Source organism: Capra hircus, chromosome 19 (assembly GCF_001704415.2).
Source record: "Capra hircus breed San Clemente chromosome 19, ASM170441v1, whole genome shotgun sequence".
Lineage (NCBI taxonomy): Eukaryota > Metazoa > Chordata > Mammalia > Artiodactyla > Bovidae > Capra > Capra hircus.
Window position 1 is genome coordinate 49845744 of NC_030826.1, and position 19081 is coordinate 49864824.

At 52.3% G+C, this 19081-nt stretch overlaps 1 pseudogene; it reads left to right on the top strand.

The window, feature by feature from the left end:
• On the top strand, window positions 13031-15489 carry LOC102177191 (annotated as a pseudogene).

Below are 19081 nucleotides of genomic sequence, written 5' to 3' on the forward strand. Positions count from 1 at the left end.
AAAGGAAGGGGCTTCCCAGGTGGCGCTAGAACCTGCCTGCCAATTCAGGAGCTATAATCACATGCAGGCTCGATCCCCAGATGAGAAGATCTCCTGGAGAATCGCATGGCAACCCACTTCAGAATTCTTGCCTGGGAAATCCCATGGACAGAGGAGCATGGCAGGCTGCACTCCAGGGGGTCCCAAAGAGTCAGAGGCCACTGAAATGCCTTAGCGTGCAGGCAGGTACGCATTCAAAGGGAAATTGCGAGGATGCTGTCTGCACAGCTGGGGGTTTAGGCTGCCTGGTTCTGCTCATACCCCGACAGTACTGTCACACGTGACAGACTTCACCACAGCCCCTCAGTCCACACCAGACACATCCACACACAGGAGCTGTGTATGGACCATGTAACTGATGCAGCTACTGTCACAGGAGGGCCCGAACCAGATCCTCTGCTTCCCCGCAGACCCTCAGGTGACCCAGGAGCACTGGCTCCTCCAGGCTCAGCAGCACTTTCAGGAGCAGGGCCACTCTCTGTCACACCCCAGGGGCCCTCGCCTCAATGACCATTTCAAGCAGCCCCTGAAGAAGGTCTTTCCCAGCTCCTGCCTACCCCGGGAACAGCTGAGGAGTCTCTCTCTGTCCGCAGCGCTCTTTCTGAGATGCCTCTCGGAAACTCCCACAGAGGAAGGGTGTCTCCCGGGATCAGAAGGAGCTGCATCCTGGGCCCTGGCCTGCCCTCTCGTTGGTCTGGGGTTAGAGTCTTCCCTGAGAAGGGTCCTGATTCTTGGGGAATTCTGGGAATGGAGGCAGAAAGTTGAAAGGAGAGAGCAGACTCTGTGTGTGAAGGTTCCTCCACTACCTTCTCTGGGGGTCACGCGGGGTGACTGGGGCAAGAGAGAGTCAGAAGCCGGGACATGTGGGCCACTTTCAGGCTCAGTGGGATGAAGGGAATCCTCTTTGAAGGGCTCTAACTTTTATGTATGTTTCATAACTGCATGTCCCTCCCAGGCCTGCTGGTCCAGGGATTTCTCAGGATTGGGGCGAAAGGAGAGAGCAGACTCTGTGTGTGAAAGTTACTCCACCACCTTCTCTGGAGGTCACGCGGGGTGACTGGGGCAAGAGAGAGCCGGAAGCCGGGGTGTGTGGGCCACTCTCACGCTCAGTGGGATGAAGGGAAGCCTCTTTGAAGGGCTCTAACTTTTGCGTATGTTTTTGTAACTGCACTGTCCCTGCTGAGCCTGCTGGTCTAGGGACTTCCCGGGATTGGGGCATAAGCCTCACCCTTCCTGGCACTGGTTCCCACTCAGCCCTGCACAAATGTTTGTTGAATAAACAAGAATTGATTTGGGAAAGAATTCACATTGTTAGAACAGAGTACTTTAAACAAATCATAAATAACAACACAAAATCAACCAATCAACACACAAATGGACTTATCCTGCCCCCAAAGTTTCATGCCAGGGATGCCTACCACCTTCCAGGTGAAGATTCTGTGGGGAGCAGGTTTGAACACCCCAAACCATCTGGCACCCTGGCAGTTTCCGAGGGTGCTCCCCCGGGGCCCAGAGTAGCCAGGCCAGTCCCCCAGGAAGGTCTGAGTCGGCTCAGGGACTCACATCCAGGATCCCCAGCTCCTGTGCCTGCAGCCCCACCGGTGACTTGCCTGCCACGCCCCAGCAGATGCCGGGGAGCTCGTCACGGTTGCACAGGACTTGTCTTCCAAGGTGAACACCCAACTGGGCCCCATCGAGGGCAGGACACCCATTCTGAGCTCAGAGGCACTAGAACAAAGGGGAACTTGCTCTTTGGGGACCAGCGGGAAGTGCAGGCTGATAAGTCTGTGTGGAGGCAGGGGAACTTAGCAGGACGGGTTTTAACTGAGGAAGGCGGGCAGGCGGTGCCTCACTCAGGGCCACCGAGGGATGGGGCCCCCGACCCCCTCACTGCACTGTGCATCCTGTACGTAAGCCACAGCACTTGTGAGCACAAGGGGATCCCTCTAGGGACACCATCCCAGGAGACTTACTTTCCATTTACCTTTCACTTCACTTCTATGCAGAGTACATCATGCGAATTGCAGGGCTGGATGAAGCACAAGCTGGAATCAAGACTGCTGGGAGAAATACCAACAACCTCATAGATGCAGGTGATACCACTCTAAATGGCAGAAAGTGAAGAGGAACTAAAGAGCCTCCTGATGAGGGTGAGAGAGGAGAGTGAAAAAGCTGGCTTAAAACTCAACATTCATAAAACTAAGATCATAGCATCTGAACCCATCTCTTCGTGACAAAGAAAGGGGAAAAATGGAAGCAATGACAGATTTTCTGATCTTGGGCTCCAGAATCACTGTGGACGTGACTGCAGCCATGAAATTAAAAGACACTTGCTTCTTTCTGAAGGAAGGAAAGCTATGCCCACCCTAGAGAGCATGTTAAAAAGCAGAGACATCACTTGCTGACAAAGTTCCATATAGTCAAAGCTATGGTTTTCTCAGTAGCCATGAACAGATGTGAGAGTGGGACCATAAAAAGGCTTGAGTGCAGAAGAATTGATGATTTTGAACAGTGGTACTGGAGAAGACTCTTGAGACTCCCTTGGAGGGCAAGGAGATCAAACTAGCCAATCCTAAAGGAAATCAACCCTGAATATTCACTGGAAGGACTGATGCTGAGCTGAAGTTCCAATACATCAGCCACCTGATGTGAAGAGCTGACTCACTGGAAAAGACCCTGATGCTGGGAAAGATGGAAGTCAAAAGGAGGAGGCAGCAGAGGATGTGCTGGTTGGACAGCATCACTGACTCAATGGAAAAATCTGAGCAAACTCTGGGAGACAGTGAAGGATGGGGAGCCTGGCATGCTGCTGCCCATGGGTTCACAGTCAGACACAGTTTAGCAACCCAACAACAACAGCTTCTGTAAATGCTGGGCAATGAGCAGTTGTCATGTTCAGGGGAAACAGTGCTCTCACGTTTAAATCACCTAGTGAGCCCTTCCCCTTCCAGGCAGAGCTGCCTCCCCCTGGCTTCTGTGAGGATTGAATCTCCATTCCTGTTGACCCATCAGCAAGGTGACCTCAAGGTACACTGACAGGGCTCCTCCCCAGGAAGGAGGGGAGAGCGTCCAATCAGCGGTGGCCTGCGCACCAGGGTCTGGGCAGCCCGGACCCTGCAGGGAGCTGTGGGGGCCACGTGGCTCAGCCAGACTGGCGGAACCTGCCTCCTCCCTGTCTCTAGGCACCACTGCAGAAGTTACACCCTCAGGACTGAATTACTCAATGCATGTCGGAAGCGGGGCCAGAGCCAGACCTACCTCACCTTCCCTGAAGCAGCAACAAGCACCCCAGTAAATAAGCACTTCCATAAGTAAAATGTTATAGTATTTTGAAGAAAATAAAAGATGTTCAGATGAAGGGAAAGGCATATCTGGGTGTTGGTTGAGGAAGGATTAATACTGAAAATGTGATTCTTTCAAAAAATGAAGTGTAAAGATAAATAATTCCCAAGAGCACTGAAGGCTGGGGCAGCCTGGGACAAAATAACCAGATGTTTGAGGAATGCAGCCATTCCAGAAAAAAAACCATCATGCTTCCGGGTGACTCCATCAGAAATAGAAATATTAATGGGTCAAGAATTTTAGTCTTACATTTCAAAACTTGAGAATTTCAAAAGCACGGACATTCCCTGGTATTCTAATGGTATGGATTTTGCACTTTCACTGCTGTGGCCTGGGTCCAATCATTAGTTGAGGAATTGAGATCACACAATTCAATCCGATTATTCAATCCTGAACAATCCGATTGTTCAGATGGAGCTTGAAAGTGGAGAACTCCAGGAACTGGCTCTCCTTTGAAACTGCCACCTGCCGTTTTCTTTAGAATGATCATCGAATGCCCTGTGTCTGATAAAAGTAGAATAAGGAATTCACTATCAAGAAACTCGTCTTTTCCCCTGAACCCAGGGCAGTTCCTGAAATTCGAGTTCAGTTCAGTTCAATTCAGTTCAGTCGCTCAGTCGTGTCCGACTCTTTGCGACCCCATGAACCGCAGTACGCCAGGCCTCCCTGTCCATCACCAAGTCCAGGAGTCCACTCAAACCCATGTCCACTGTGTCAGTGATGCCATCCAAGCATCTCATCCTCTGTCGTCCCCTTCTCCTCCTGCCCTCAATCTTTCCCAGCATCAGGGTCTTTTAAAGGAGTCACCTCTCCAAATCAGGTGGCCAAAGTATTGGAGTTTCAGCTTCCACATCAGTCCCTCCAATGAACACCCAGGACGGATCTCCTTTAGGATGGACTGGTTGGAACTCCTTGCAGTCCAAGGGACTTTCAAGTGTCTTCTCCAACACCACAGTTCAAAAGCATCAATTCTTCTGCACTCAGCTTTCTTTATGGTCCAACTCTCACATCCATACATGACTACTGGAAAAACCATAGCCTTGACTAGTCGGACCTTTCTTGGCAAGGTAATGTCTCTGCTTTTATGGGAAACTCGAGTGACTTCCCATAAGTTGAGGTTTCCTTCCTGATTACAGGACCTGGGTATCAGCCCTCAGGTGCATGGATTCTGAATCCTTCCCGCCTCCTCCTTTCCTGGCTCCGCCCTGGAATCATCATTCGGGTTTAATGCAGCCGCTCAGACCTGCGCACAGACAGGCTGCAGCTGCAGGCGTAGAGGGACCGGTTACTGGGTCGCAGGTGAGAGCTGGAGGGGTGGTGGCTGGAGCTCCTGGTGTAGGATCGCCCTCAAATAGGGGCTCGGTTGATGGAGATGGAGCTCTGAGCTCCGAGGCTCTGCCCTCTGAGCTCTGTGTCTCCGCTGAAAGAGGGGAAAAGACAAAGCCTTCCCAACCTGGTGGGGAACTGCGTCTCTGTGGGGCAGCTCCAGGCTTGACTCTGCCCCTGTCTGGAGGGATAGAGAGTTGGCATCTCAAGCTCTCGGATGTCCACCCATACCCACAAAACCCCTGCTGCCCCAGACCACATCTGATGTGAAACATTTTCACGTCCAGGCCAACACTGCGACTCACAAGGGGAACACACGCACACTCAGCCCACTCACTCACAAACACTCATTAAAACAGACAGAAACCTGGAGAGGGGCAGTCCACTGCCTCTTTAATGCTTTCCATTCATTTTTGGTTAAGCTGCAGCAGCAATCTCTAAATTCACTTCATCACCCCCTACTGGTGAATGATCTGCAATTTGAAAGCCAATTTCCATTCCCAGTGCTTGAGGAGCCAGAGCCCCTGGGAGGCCCTCATCCCCTGGGACTAAATAGTGAAGGTGGTGGGGAGGTACAGGCCCCCACCCGCCCCCGAGGGTGCAAGCAGCAGGTGCAAGGACGGGGAGAGTTCTCAGAGGAAATGCCTTGTGAAAGAGAGTGAGAAGTAGCCCAGCTGATGGGATGGCAGGTACTGATGGCCAGTGTGAGCCACAGCGGTTTAGACTCAGCCCCCATGCCTGGAGAAACTTATGACTGCCCAGTAGGGATCCTTCCAGAGAAGGCAATGCAACCCACTCCAGTAATCTTGCCTGGAAAATCCCATGGACTGAGAAGGGTGGTAGGCTGTAGTCCATGGGGTTGCACAGAGTCGGACATGACTGAGCGTCTTCACTTTCACTTTTCACTTTCGTGCATTGGAGAAGGAAATGGCAACCCAGTCCAGTGTTCTTGCCTGGAGAATCCCAGGGACGGGGGAGCCTGGTGGGTTACCGTCTATGGGTTCGTACAGAGTCGGTCACGACTGAAACGAATTAGCAGCAGCAGCAGAGACCCTCCATCCTGGCCATAGCAGCAGGGACAGGACACAGCAAAGGCTCCCCGGACTGGGGCATCTCTTCCCTCTGAGCCAGGGTTGGGGCTCTGTTTCAGCTGTCTTCTGAAGGTGGTTGGTTGCCTCCCTCCACACTCTTGGTGAAAGGCCTGCCTGGACAGCAGGGTGCTCACCTTCCCATGTAAATATCCAATTACATACAAGTTACCACTGAGCCTTTGTGTGGGAAACCTGGTCCAGCTTCTCCTAGCTGCTGCAGGAATGGAGATCCCTGCTGACCGAGAACCCCTTCCTCCAGTCAGCTGATAAACCTCGAGTCCACATACCTGCTGCCTCAGTTTCCTCAAGGTCCTGTGGCAGGACAAAGTGCTGGCAATGACATGCACTTTCCAAGGTGTTCCACTGACTCCCAAATGTGATCAGTGACAGCACAAATCCCAGCTGTGTGCCCCAGCTTAATATATGTAGAGACCAGCAGCTGTGACAGTGATCTGAGAGAAGGATGAATTGTTGCCTCGCTTTTCCCAACTCCAGAAGCCTCAGGGCCCCTCCAGGTCTTTCCCCATGCAGCAGGCTTCCTGTACCACCCCTGACCCTCTCCTTCTCACCGCTCTCTTCCCCTGTTGTGCCCTGGCCCCTCTCTCTCCCATTTTTCTGTCCTTTGCAGCGTCAGAGACAAGAGGAGAGACTCAGGTAGAGGGGTGGAAATGCCAAACTTAAAAACCCATCTGAATATCGATAACGATATTCACGATAACGAATCACTTTGAAATGTAAATATGTGGCAAATATTACATAAAATATACCTATATTTAAAACTAAGACAACAGTGGAACCCCAGACTGATAAGGGCGGCAAAGGTGCCTAAGGACACGGGAAGAACCTCCCATCCCTAGTCCAGCTCCTTCATCCCAGACAGCCCCTCCATCCCAGTCCAGCTCCTCCATCCCAGACCAGCTCCTCCACCCTCAGTCCCGCTTCTCCTTCCCAATCCAGCCCCTTTATCCCAGTCCAGCTCCTCCATCCCCAGTCCAGCTTTTGCAGACAGCTCTTCTGCACTCAATAGGGTGGAAAAGTCTGTGTCTCCATTGTACAGATTTGGTTTAATTGAGACTGGTCTATGGTTTTGAGGATTAGCTGCAGCCTGGAGTTCTTCCCAGTGCCTAGGCTGTATCGTCTGATGATGAAGAGCCAGGCCCACAGTGGTTGGAGTTTGGGGGCAGAGCCTGGTGGGAAGGGACCCTGGCATTTCCTTGTCCAGATTCTGGAACCCTCCAGAGCCTTTCCCGGTGAGGAGAACCTCAGGGAGCATACAAAATTGGACTAAGAGGCTTGTGTGTGTGAGGGCAGAGCCCCACCATGGCCTGGGGAAGGCTCAGGGAAGACTGGAGGTTTGGGGGGCAGCGGGAAGAGCGGCAGGGAGTCCTAACCAGGGCCCGTCTGGGAGCCCACAGCTTCAGCAGCCTTGGACAACATGACAGAAGATGGCCAGGGGTCCCCTGTGCACAGGCCACACTCCCCCAGGAGGACTCAAGTGGTGGTAGAGAGTCTGTGACACTTCCTGCTTTCATAGTCTTCTGGTCATTTCAGTATCTGCGAGAACATTCCTATAAGTAGCACATCTAGTGACTACAAATGGGCATTTAAGGTGAAGCTAAAACAGATACTACTGTTTAAAAAATGAGTCAGTGTAAAATAATTTCTAGGACACAGGGGTATGTGAAAAGTGAAAGTGTTAGTCGCTCCGTCGTGTCTGACTCTTTGTGACCCCATGGACTGTAACCCACCAGGCTCTTGCATCCATGGGATTCTCCAGGCAAGAATACTGAAGTGGGTTGCCATGCCCTCCTCCAGGGGATCTTCCCGACCCAGGGATCACACCCAGGACTCCCACACTGCAGGCAGATTCTTTACCGTCTGAGCCACCAGAGGAGCCCAAGAATACGGGGAGCCCATCCCTTCTCCAGGGGATCTTCCTAACCCAGGAATCAAACGGGGGTCTCCTGCATTGCAGGCGGATTCTTTACCAGCTGAGCTACCAGGGAAGAACTAATTTTTAGGACATAGGGATATGCAGTGTTGTGAAAAGCACAGAGGTTAGGCTGGGGAGGCTGGCAGGGTGGGGAGGCTGGCGAGACAGGCTCTCTGGGGTGTTTCTCTGGCAGGTTGACAAAATATCAGATATTGAGACCAGAGGGTGGTTTGGTGGGCCTGACATAGGTTCAAGGGACCCCACACACCTTTCTCAGGGGGCCATGCCCTTGCTGCTGGAAGACACCAGCTGCCCTCCCACCTGACCTCTGGACGTCAAACTACTGCTATTTTGCTTTCCTTTTATTTGTCAATACACACACTCCCTCCCAGAATGCAGTTGGGTAGGTCAGCGTGTGTTACAAAAACACTGTTTTGCTGAGGTCACCCCCTCTCCATGTCACCTGGTCCAGGTGCAGAGCAAGGTTGACCTTTGACTCATTCAGCTCTGCTGGGCACTTGCCCAGAGCTCATTGCAGGGCACTGACCACACCCTTCATGTGGCATCAGCCCTGCCGGGAACTCTGAGCAGGTCTGCAGGGATTGAGCACCTATTGTAGGCAGGGCATGTGGGGGCGCTAGGGGCCCTCCCGCAGCACTGTGTGTGCATGTGTGTGTGTGTGTCTGTGTGTCTGTGTGTGTGAGTGCGTGCTGTGTGTCTGTGTGTGTGCTGTGTGTGCCTGTGTGCACGTGACAGGCTGTTCTCCCAGGGAGTGGGTGTCGGATTCTGGAAGCTTCTGAAGAGGGGGTGGTTTCGTCAGGCTAGCTTGTCCTGGCTCCCCATGGAGTGAGACCGTGTGTGGTTCAGGATTGTGAATGAACCGACTCTTTCATTTATTTTCAGTCAACGTCCTGGTGGCTCAGAGAATCTGCCTCCAAGGTGGGAGACTCAGGTTCAATCTCTGGGTTTGGAAAATCCCCTGGAGGAGGGAAGGGAAACTTACTCCAGTATTCTTGCCTAAAAAATCCCATGGACAGAGGACCCTGGTGGACTACACTCAGTCGAACAGGACTGAGTGACTTTCATTTTCACTTTTCACTCAACAACCCAGAAAGTGTACTAGGAACTTGAAACACGACTCCTAAATTTATGGAAAGGATGAAAGCTGGATAATGGTCAGGAAAAGGTGATGAGGAAAGGTTTTGAGGGGGTGAGTTTCCTTCTGGATACTATAGACCCCTGGCTGTCTCCCTCCCAGAGAGAGCACACCTGCCCTTCCACTGTCTCCTGGTTGCACTGGGCATTCAGTGATGATGCCAGGTCTCCAGCAGGAGGCTCCCCCTCTCACCCAGTGAGGCATCACTGCTCTCAGAGCACAGGCTGAGGTGGCATTCCTCCTTTGGTTCCCTGGGGGGTGAGCCGTCCATGTGACCCTGAGGACACCTGCCTGCTCCAGCCTTGGGGCCAGTGGGCAGGCCTCCCTGGGAATGTATTTTCAGCCTCGGGTGACTTGGCCTGCCTCCCTGTCAATGGGACACCCAGGCCCACGTTCGATGGGGAGCAGGGGGCAAAGGCTGTTCCGAGGTCAGTGGAAGCAGCAGAGTGGCTGTAGTCCGAGGGGAGACCTTGACGAGACTGGAAACGCTGGGGGTCCTGCCCAAGGCTTCCTCCAGGACGGGTCAGTGGCCAGAGATGAGCACACGAGATCAATCTCCTGCCTGCTCAGGTAGGCTCAGGGTAGGACATCCCTGGGCAAGGGTCTCCCTCCAGGCAGCCCCGAGGGCTCTGGCTAGGGGGCCAGGAGTCACTGTCGACCACCAGCAAGGATGCCTTTCGGCCCTATGGGTCATTGGGCACCATTCTGTGCATGAGAACCTTTCAACTGAGAAAAGTTATTTTGTAAAAAATACTCAGGAGAAGAATTGAGCAGATCTTATCTGAGGTGCCAGGAAAAGCCTCAACACAGGAAGTTGCAACCCCTATTTCTAGAACCTTACATCACACGAGGTTTTCAGCAGCAAGTAATAATGATGAGCTATTTATGCCCCATCCTGGCAAAGGCTGAAAAGCAGCTACTGGACTGTGTCCACCTGTGAAATCTCAGCCTCTCTTCTTTATGCTGAGTAGGTTGCGGCAGGATCAAGGCAGCTGCGTCTCTTCACTCAATCACCGATTCTCAGTTAAAAAAAAATTGATTAAAACCGAGTTAATGTTCTTGTGAAAAACGAATGTCCAAGGAAAGATAAACAGGCCTAGAAAGAGCCTGCCTTCCCGGGGTGAAAATGCATGATGGACAGCATAGTGGCTTGTGCCCCGCGGCTGGCAGGGCCTGGAGAGCCCCACGTGGTACCGGTGCCTTGGCCAGGGTGCTCACTCTTCAGTGCCTCAGGCACCACTGGTCCTCCTGGAAAGGAAGCAAAATTAGGCCTGTGACATGCCACTTGCAAACACACCTTGAGCAATATTCAAGATCTGAGGGTAAAAATAGACAAAATTTGACCGTGATGGATATTCCACCATCTGGGAAGCCTTTTCAAAAGGATACTCTACACAAACAAATGAAGACTGCTTTAAAACAAAACCCTGAAGCTTTGAAGGAAAGACAGACAGGACAACATAAACACGTGGGGTCTTCATTCCAAAGATCATCTGGGGAGGATTGATGATGGAAAGCTACTCACCCTGGAAGGCAGTTTGTTTCTTTAAGGGGTGAAAGTCTTAGAAAGCTATAAGGAGAAGACAGACACTCCTAGGAGGAGGAGCAAAGGCTTTGCAAAGGCAGTGACCATGTGGAAATCCGAAGGGCCAGAAACAGAAGGAGCTGGTCAGCCCTCCACAGCAGCAGGTGTCACCAGGAAGAGGCGGAGCTAGAAGCCAAGGGGACCTGGCTGCTCACAAGCTAAGACAAAGGGACTCCTTGCAGCCACGGAAGTCAGGCTTCAGGATCCAGGGAGGCAGACCTCACCAGCAGCACACTCACTACACAGTGAGAGCCAGACAGAGAAGTGGACAGAACATGACCCAGAATGCTCCCTCCAGTGTCTATGGTTTGTGCCTGATATTTCCAGTGAGGGGAAAGCTGAGGTCTGGGGAAAGAGGGGGCCAGTGTGAGTGTCCTGGGGCAGCCGTGACCAAGGACCCCAAACAAGGGATCGAAAGAAGCAAGTTTGCCCTCCTCCAGGTTGGAGGCCGGAAATCCAAAATCAAGGTGTCAGCAGGGCTGCAGGGAAATACCTTCTTTGTCTCTTCCAGCTTCTGGTGGCCCTGGCGGCCCCTCACTTGTGGCCACATCCCTCCAGTCTGTGCCTCAGTCAGCTCTGGGCCGCTCCCTTGTCTGTTTCTGACAAATTTCTCTCTTCTTACAAGAAACCAGGCACCTTACACAGGGGCCCACGCTGCTCTAACACAACCTCCTCTTTATTTGTGGCTGCAAGGCTCTATTTCCAAGGAAGGTCACCTTCACATGTTCCGGGTGGACATGTATTTTAGGGCCACCTTTCACCCTTCTCTGATGGATCAGTGGGAAAGAAAGTGCCTGCCAATGCAGGAGAGGTGAGTTTGATCCCTGAGTCGGGAAGATCCCCTAGAGAAGGCAATGGCAACCCACTCCAACATTCCTGCAAGAGAAATCCCATGGACAGAAGAGCCTGGTGGGCTGCAGTACAAGGGGTTGCAGAGAATCAGACACGGTTTAGCGACTAAAGAACAACAACATTCACCCCAGTACATACAGTACAGAGGGCGAGAAGAGAGAGACAGGAGTGGGCTGTCTAAGCTGATTCCACGTATGTAAAATCACATCCGTGTGTGTGCACAGAACACGCGTCTCTCCAGTGACTTCTTTCTTCCTCAACTACAAATGCTGTACTTATGTGAGAAAAGAAGGCTGTCCTTCTGACGGTAAATTAGAATAGAAGCAAGTTCAGAAAATCAAGGGAAGTGGCAGACAGCAGCACCAGTCACAGGGGTCTGGGGGCTGAGACTGTCCCTCGCTATTTCAATCTCTTGTTTGACCCAGAGTCTCCTGGAGTCAGGACTGGGGCTGGTCACCAATGGCCCCCAGCTCCTGGAAGCGATTCCATGCACACTTTCCTTTGCTCCTGGCCCTTCTGCCCAGCACCCTGCAAAGTGAAAAAAAGAATCAGAGACACGGAATTCAAAACCAAAGGGTACCAACTCCATGGCATTCTGGAAAAGGCAAATCTCAGGACACAGTAAAAAGATCAATGGTTGTCAGGACCTGGGGGGAAGGATGGATGAATGGATGGAACACAGAGGATTTTTCAGGCAGTGAAGCTACTTTTTGTTGTTGTTCAGTTGCTGAGTCACATCTCATTCTTTGTAACTCCATGGATTGTAACCCACCAGGCTCCTCTGTCCTGCACGATTTCCTGAGTTTGCTCAAATTCATGTCCCTTGAGTTGGTGATACTATCTAACCATCTCATCCTCTGTGTAGTACCTAATGGTAGCTTCATGTCATTATGAAAAGCGAAAGTATTAGTCGCTCAGTCATGTCTGAGTCTGTCCATGGAATGTCCCAGGAAAGACTCCTGGAGTTGGTTGCCATTTCCGGCTCCAGAGGATCTTCCTGACCCAGGGACTGAACCCTCCTCTCTTGTGTCTGCTGCATTGGCAGGCAGATTCTTTACCACTGTGCCATCTGGGAAGCCCAAATGTCAGTTTTACTGGATGCCAAAGCCTGAGATGAGCATTTGTCTCAGAGGAAGTGAAAGTTCAGCTTTCTGGACTGTAACTCACGAGTTCCACAGGGAGACTCTTTTTGTTGATAAAAGCCAATCTGGAGAGTGGACCAAGTGTCCCCAAATGCCAATCCTCAAAATGCAAGAGCAGAAGAGGGGCAGGGGGCATCCAAGGTGGTCTCAGGCTGGTGTCAGGTTCAAGTAGCCACATGAGATTCTGTGAGTCATGACCCGTCTCTACAGGACACATGGCTCAGGGCGTTTTGCATGTTTTATATAAAATTCAAGATAACCCCAGCAATATAACTGGACTTGTCTCCCAGGGACCTGTTTCCTGTCTCATCTGTGTTTCTCATCTGTCTGACAGTGGTCCCACTGCAGACATTATAAAGGAGTCGAGAAGGGTCATGACACAGTTGGGTCAGGAAGGAGCTTGGGGACCCTCACCCACCCTGGCCAGGGTGCAGGCCCTCTCCCTGGCTTCCGAAGGAGCCTAAGGGAACTCTGACTCATCAGCTTTCCTTCCTCCAGGGAGTGTCCCCAAAACCAGTAAGGAGGACAAGGGACCCCTTAAAACTCATCCACGTCCCGCTGGCCATGCTGACCTCAGCATCCCCTCTCCTCGCTCCCAGGATGTTCTGGGTCCTCTTGTTGTTGGCCGCCTTCAGGAGTGCTCAGAGTGGAAGTAAGTGGCATGGTCCCAACTCTGCCGGCGGTGGGGCTCGGGTGGGGTGGGGTGGGGTGGGGTGGGGTGGGTGGGAGGGAATGCAGCAGGGGCAAGATGGGTGTTGGGGGAGAGACCTAGATCAGGCCAGGAGGGGCCCAGGCTCCAGGTAGTGCCAGTGACGCCAGGAAGGGCAGTCAGTGGATGTCCTGAGCTCCAGCCATGACCCACATGTGTGACTTTCCCTCCACACAGCCTGGGAGAACCCCAACTGCACCCAGGGTGTGGTTTCTGTTGTAAGGGGGCGATCTAGCCTCGCTGAGTTGCAGCATCTCCGATGCCATCTCCCACATCAACATCTCCCAGAAACAAACCCCACGGCACCCTGGAAACCCATCTGCAGTGTAAAGCGCCTGGGAGACTTCTGCCAGGGTGGATGGCATCTCTGGATTTGGGAAGGTGTGGCGTACCTAATATCTCTCAAAGCCCAGGACACCCAGGCCAGGGAGTACAAGTGGAGTCTGAAGGGGAGCCAGAGATACATCAGAACCACCACACTGACCGTCTTAGGTGAGCAGGGTGGGGTAGGGGGATTGACCCCCAAGAGCTTCTCTTTTTGGTGGGCAGGAGTGTGGAGCAACTCGGGAGGAGTGATTCCTGCCCAGCTGAGGTGCCCAGAGCCACGGAGATGAGGCCTGAAGAGGACTTCCACCCTGCCCCACCCACGCCACATCTGTGCCCTCTCTGAGCTTCTCAGGGCAGCCCCAGCATGTGTGCCTGCTCACTGTCCCTATCTGCTCAGGGAGCTGGCGCCTTCCCTCCCTAAACGCCCCTATCCCCCTGCCCCGACCCCTTGCTTTGCTGCAAACTCCCCAAGTTACCATCGATTCCTCCCCACCACCCTTTGCCTGTCCATACGCAGCCAGAGTCACCCTGAGCCCTGGGGACAGTAAGCGGGGATCTAGCTTTGCCCCAGACCAGGAACACTGGGATGGGGCTGAGAAGGCACCTCTCAGCCTATCTGGTCCCTGGGCGGGGAACCCAGTGAGGCCTTCATGAACTCCTGTATCCAGGGCTCATCTGATACCTGGGGTGGAGGGGCTGTGTCAGGGCAGGCCCTGGGCAGACCCCCGCCAACCTGCCCTGTGTCTCTTTGGCAGACCCACAAGACCTGCTCCTCACACCTTCCACAGGTAGGTGTTCCTATCTTCATCCCGAGCTACAGGAGGGGAGCCCCCAGAAAGCCCCCTCGGGTCTTCCCTCTGCAAACACCCTCACCCTCTGTGCCGGGAGCCCTGCCCAGCCCATGCACCCATCCCCCTGCCACTCTCCCACCCATGGACTTCCCGACCACAGGCGATGTCCCCCTCGAGGGTGCCCCCAAGGAGGTCAGGGCTCCTGCACAGGTGAACAAAGGAGGGAGGGCCCGGCCATTTAGGCAGGTCAGCAGATGAGCATACCCCTTTCCGATCTTAATCCTGAACACACTGGGCAAGATGCTGGTAATATTCCCCATCCTTGCCCTGGTAGTCCTCCTCAGCCTGCTGATCTGCACGCTGGTCTGGTCCCGAAGGTGTGGCTCTCTAAACTTCAGGCTCCAGAACGTATTGGCCTCTGAGCCTGGTCTGTGGGCGGGGGAGGGGTGGGGTCGTCTCAGGCCTGGCATAGACTCTCTGCCCCATGGTCTCGTACCCACCGAGACTAGTGAGAGAGTGGGGAGCATTTGAGGTCCCCGAGAGCCAGAACCCCTGCCCCAGAGGACCCCAGCCAGCAAATGCAGTCCCAGTCCCAGAACACAGATGCCCCACCGCAGACAGGCCACGGAGTCCACACCATCCCTAGGACCCGCTGGGGGATGGCATGGGGGCTTCCTGCTCCTTCCAGGAGACCTAAGATGTGCGGGTGGGGGATGTTCCTACAGGACGCACTTGTAGGCAAAGGTGTCTGCGCATGGCTCTCATCCCTCCCATCCTCCCCACTTCCCCAAGTAAGGAGGCTCTGAGCCTGGGCTAGGGAGCTGTGTGCACTGGACTCTGCAGAGGGGACGTGCGGGGAAGAGCAGGCTGAGCACTAGGAAGCTTGGCAACTTCCTGGCCTCTTCCTGATGCACATGCCAGGGAGGGCTCCTTAGCAGGTTCTGGGGCCCAAAGTGCAAAAATCTCACATTCCATAGCACTTGACCTAACAGGACCCGCCCCCTCCACCACCCCACCCAGGCCAGGGCTCCTCCCCAGGACAGGAGGGCCATGCTGCGGTCACCTGGGAGACGCCCCAGTCTGAGGTCCTCAGCTGATCATGGACACTCTCTTGTCTTTAGAACATGAAAGAGAACAAGTTTCAGGGACTTTCCACGAAGCACTTGTGGAACCAAATGAGGATATCAGTGGCCTGAGACGATGCATGAGGCCTCCTCCACCACCCCCAAAGCATAGAGCAGCCCCTCTGGATGGGAGGCCGGACAGGTGGCTGCTGGTGGAATCTGTGCCCAACCTCCCTGGTCTTCCCCAGCCCTGGGGCTCCCCTCTCTGCCACCTGCCCCACGTGCTGCCCCTTCCTGTTCCCAAACCGCATCCAGTCTTATATGCCAGATGTCTCTATAAGCAAAACTGTACAACCCCACTGAGTGTATTCATTGTTGTTGTTTTTTTGGAGGTGGGGGTGGGACGTCTTTTTTTCTTCCTTTCCTCTTTTGTTCCCTTACGATTTGATGACTTTAGTGCTGCACTTGAATTCCTTTTTCTTCTCTGTGTATATCTATGATAACAGACTTTTGGTTTGTTGTGACCATGAGACTCTGATACAGCAGTCTACACTTACGTGCATGATTGTGTTAAGTTGCTGATCTCTCCTTTCCAGTGAATTTCAAATATCCTGCCTGTGTACTCTCCTCGTCTCATGATTACTGGTCTTGTTATCTTGTCTGTGTGTGTGGATGGTTTCCTTCTTTTACTGTATATTTGCCTTTACGGGTGAGCTGTCTTATTTCATCCTTTGCCTGTTTCTCGTTGTGGCCTTTTCTTTTCAGCGTAGAGAAGTTCCTTTAAAGATAGAGCTGGTTGGTGGTCCATTGCATATGTTTGTAAAAGGTACATATAATGTGATAAAAAGAAGGATTTTCTAGAAGTGCTACCTTCAGTGCTTTGCAAAATGTCCACATTGCTAATCCTCAGGATGAGTACACTAAACCGACTAGCAAATCATGGAGTGAGCTGAGAAATGTATCTTTAAGTGAAGAAGATAAAACCTGAAAGGAGCTGCTGTGAGTCTTACAAGCTAAAAAGTCCCAACGAGGGCTTCCCTGGTGTCCAGCGGTTAAGAATTTCCCTTGCAATGCAGGGGACGTGGGGTCAATCCCTGGTGAGGGAATTAAGATCCCAAGTGCTGTGAGGCAGCCAAGCTTACATGCCACAACTAGAGAGCCCAAGAAACCCGACACAGCCAAATAAATAAATATTTTAAAAATAAATTTAAAAAAGGAGTCCAAAACAGGCAGAAGGCCAGATATCTGGTAGTCCTCACTCACCGTGAAGCATCTCAGATGGGACACGATGCACGGTGCCTGGCGACTGTCCCCACAGGAGGGTAAACACCCTGAACAGCTTCGCTGGCCCCCAGAGTCCAGGTCTAGAACTGACTGTATTTGCATCTCCCAAGTTAAAGAAAGGTTCATGCCAGAAATGCTGGGTTTGTTCCACCCCCTGGGCTAGGCCTCTAAGACACAGTGGGCACAGCACGTGGGACCGCCATGCTTTGGGGGCTGTGTTCCATTTTACCTAAAATAGACCAAAGGTGTTTTTGCTTTGGAAGTCATTCAAAGGTCTTTTTCATATTGCTATTAGAGTGGGACAGGCTCACATTAAGTCCTTCAGCCCCTGTACACCCAAGGCAGGAAGCCTAGAAAGAAGTACTGTGTCTGGGTCTTTGGCTAATTTTCATTTTTGACTTGTTGCTAATCTGGACATTCAAGGATTTCTCTAAAGGTAGTTTAGCTCTGAGTCCTTGCAGTGCCCTATAGACCCTTCCCCCCAGACACCCCTTGCTCCTCCTCAGCCACACGGGCCCTCTTGCAGGCCCTCAGAAACCCCAGGCACTCTCTGGCTTTGGGGACCATGTGTGTGCTGATGCCCCTACTTGGAACCCTGTTCCCAGATATACCACCTGACTCTCTCTCACCTCGTCAGTCCTCTACTCCTATGGCCCCTGAGGTTCAGCACCTGCCGGGGTCCATCCCTGGTGGATCCAGGGAATTCGAAGGGTGGATGGAGTCAGCAAGGAGATATTTATTTAATTAGAAATATAAGATTAGATGAGGAAAGAATAGTGTAGTAGGAAAATTAGTGGAGAAAAGAGGCTGAATAACTTGGTTTACGTGGAGAAATAATAAAACCTCGAGACAAGAGGTTTGCACCATCTATGTTAGGACACCAGCGCCCGTTTGAATAGTGGAGGGTTTCCCACCTTGAGCTCCCTTTCACGTGGATCTTAGAAGCCAGGGCAAGTAAGTAGACATGGCGAGCCTCCATGCCCCAGATGGGAATTCAGCCAGAAAATAAAGACACGGGGAGACCAAGCTGCTTCAGTGAGCGAGGCCCCAATAACTTTATTTTTTAAAAGGACTTTTATACCTTTCCCACAAATGATGTGTACATTATCTTCTGGCCTTGGAGGCCTGTGAAACATTTTAAGACCCTCTTTTGATAAAGACTGCTCAACCAGAAGACTTATTTTCCCTTGAAATGTTTTTTCTTTATATTTCTAATCTATGTCAGCCTCAGAAAGTATCAAACAAAGTTACATTTTCACGAAGCATAGGTGCAGTAAGTTACAACAAAGAAAGAACCAATTAGCTCAAAAGTCTGATGCGGTCAGTTTCAAGGCTACACTAGTTTTTTCTTACATTCTAACTACGTTAACTAATGCACTCCCAGGTGCACAGTGGATAAGAGATAGGGGAACTTAGCAATAAGCATTGGCTCAACAGTGAAATCTTACACCAGCACTACTCTAATAACTTTTAACTCTTTGAAAGGCTTTATGTTTTAGGCTTCCCATGCCCCTCACAGTTGGGGGGCTGTAAACAATCACATGAGTAGTTGTAAAAGTCCGGGTAAGGCAAGTTAGAGACCCATCAGAGGGGTCTGAGCTGAAACACTCCTTTCAAATGCAGAAGACTGAAGCCCTAAGTTAACTTTTTCCAGAGAGTGTCAGAAGAGTGGAAAAGCACATTACAATAAAATCAGGCCAACCTTGGCTTTTTGGAGTAGATGTTCAGGAAAACTCAGGGGGAGCCCCTGAAGCCAGATCACGCCTTTGCGTTTTGTCGGGCTTCCTTCCTCGTGACCTTTTTCATGGACGGGATTCCTCACGCTGGCTCCTGGCAGGGGCCCCCTCCCAGCAGGTGCTGTGTGTCCTGCCGCAGGTCTACTCATCCATCCCTGGAGTCGTCTCCAGGCCACGGGCCTCTCGTCCGTCTCACCCTCTGCCCTTGGCACGGGCACTGGCACGTGCGGGCGCCCAGGGAGTGCTGGTGATGAACAAAGGCAGGACGAGGTTGGAATGGGGCGTGTTTGACAAGCCTGATGCTTTTATTGTTTCCTGCCAACAATTTTGCTAGAATCCTCTGGAACTTTGACAAGATTCTCTGCCCGAAATAGATAATCTCTCATGTAAGAAGTATCTGTAGATAGGTGGAGAGCCCCTGCCAGGGGAGGTCAGCCCTGCAAACCTAATCTGCCCCCACCCCAAACCCCACCCAGGACCCCGAACCATCAGCACAGGAGGGTCCAGTCAGAGGAGGGTGTCTCCAGGGAGGAAATATCTTAGAGCTGCCTGGCCACGCGTGAGTCACGCGCAAACACCCAGCACACGCATGTGTGGCTTTGGCCAACACTGGAAGGTTGGCCCTCTAGCCCAAGGCTGCCAGGACAGAGAAATGTCTTCTTCTTCCTGGTTGCCCAGAGTCTGTCTCCTCTTCAAGGACTTCC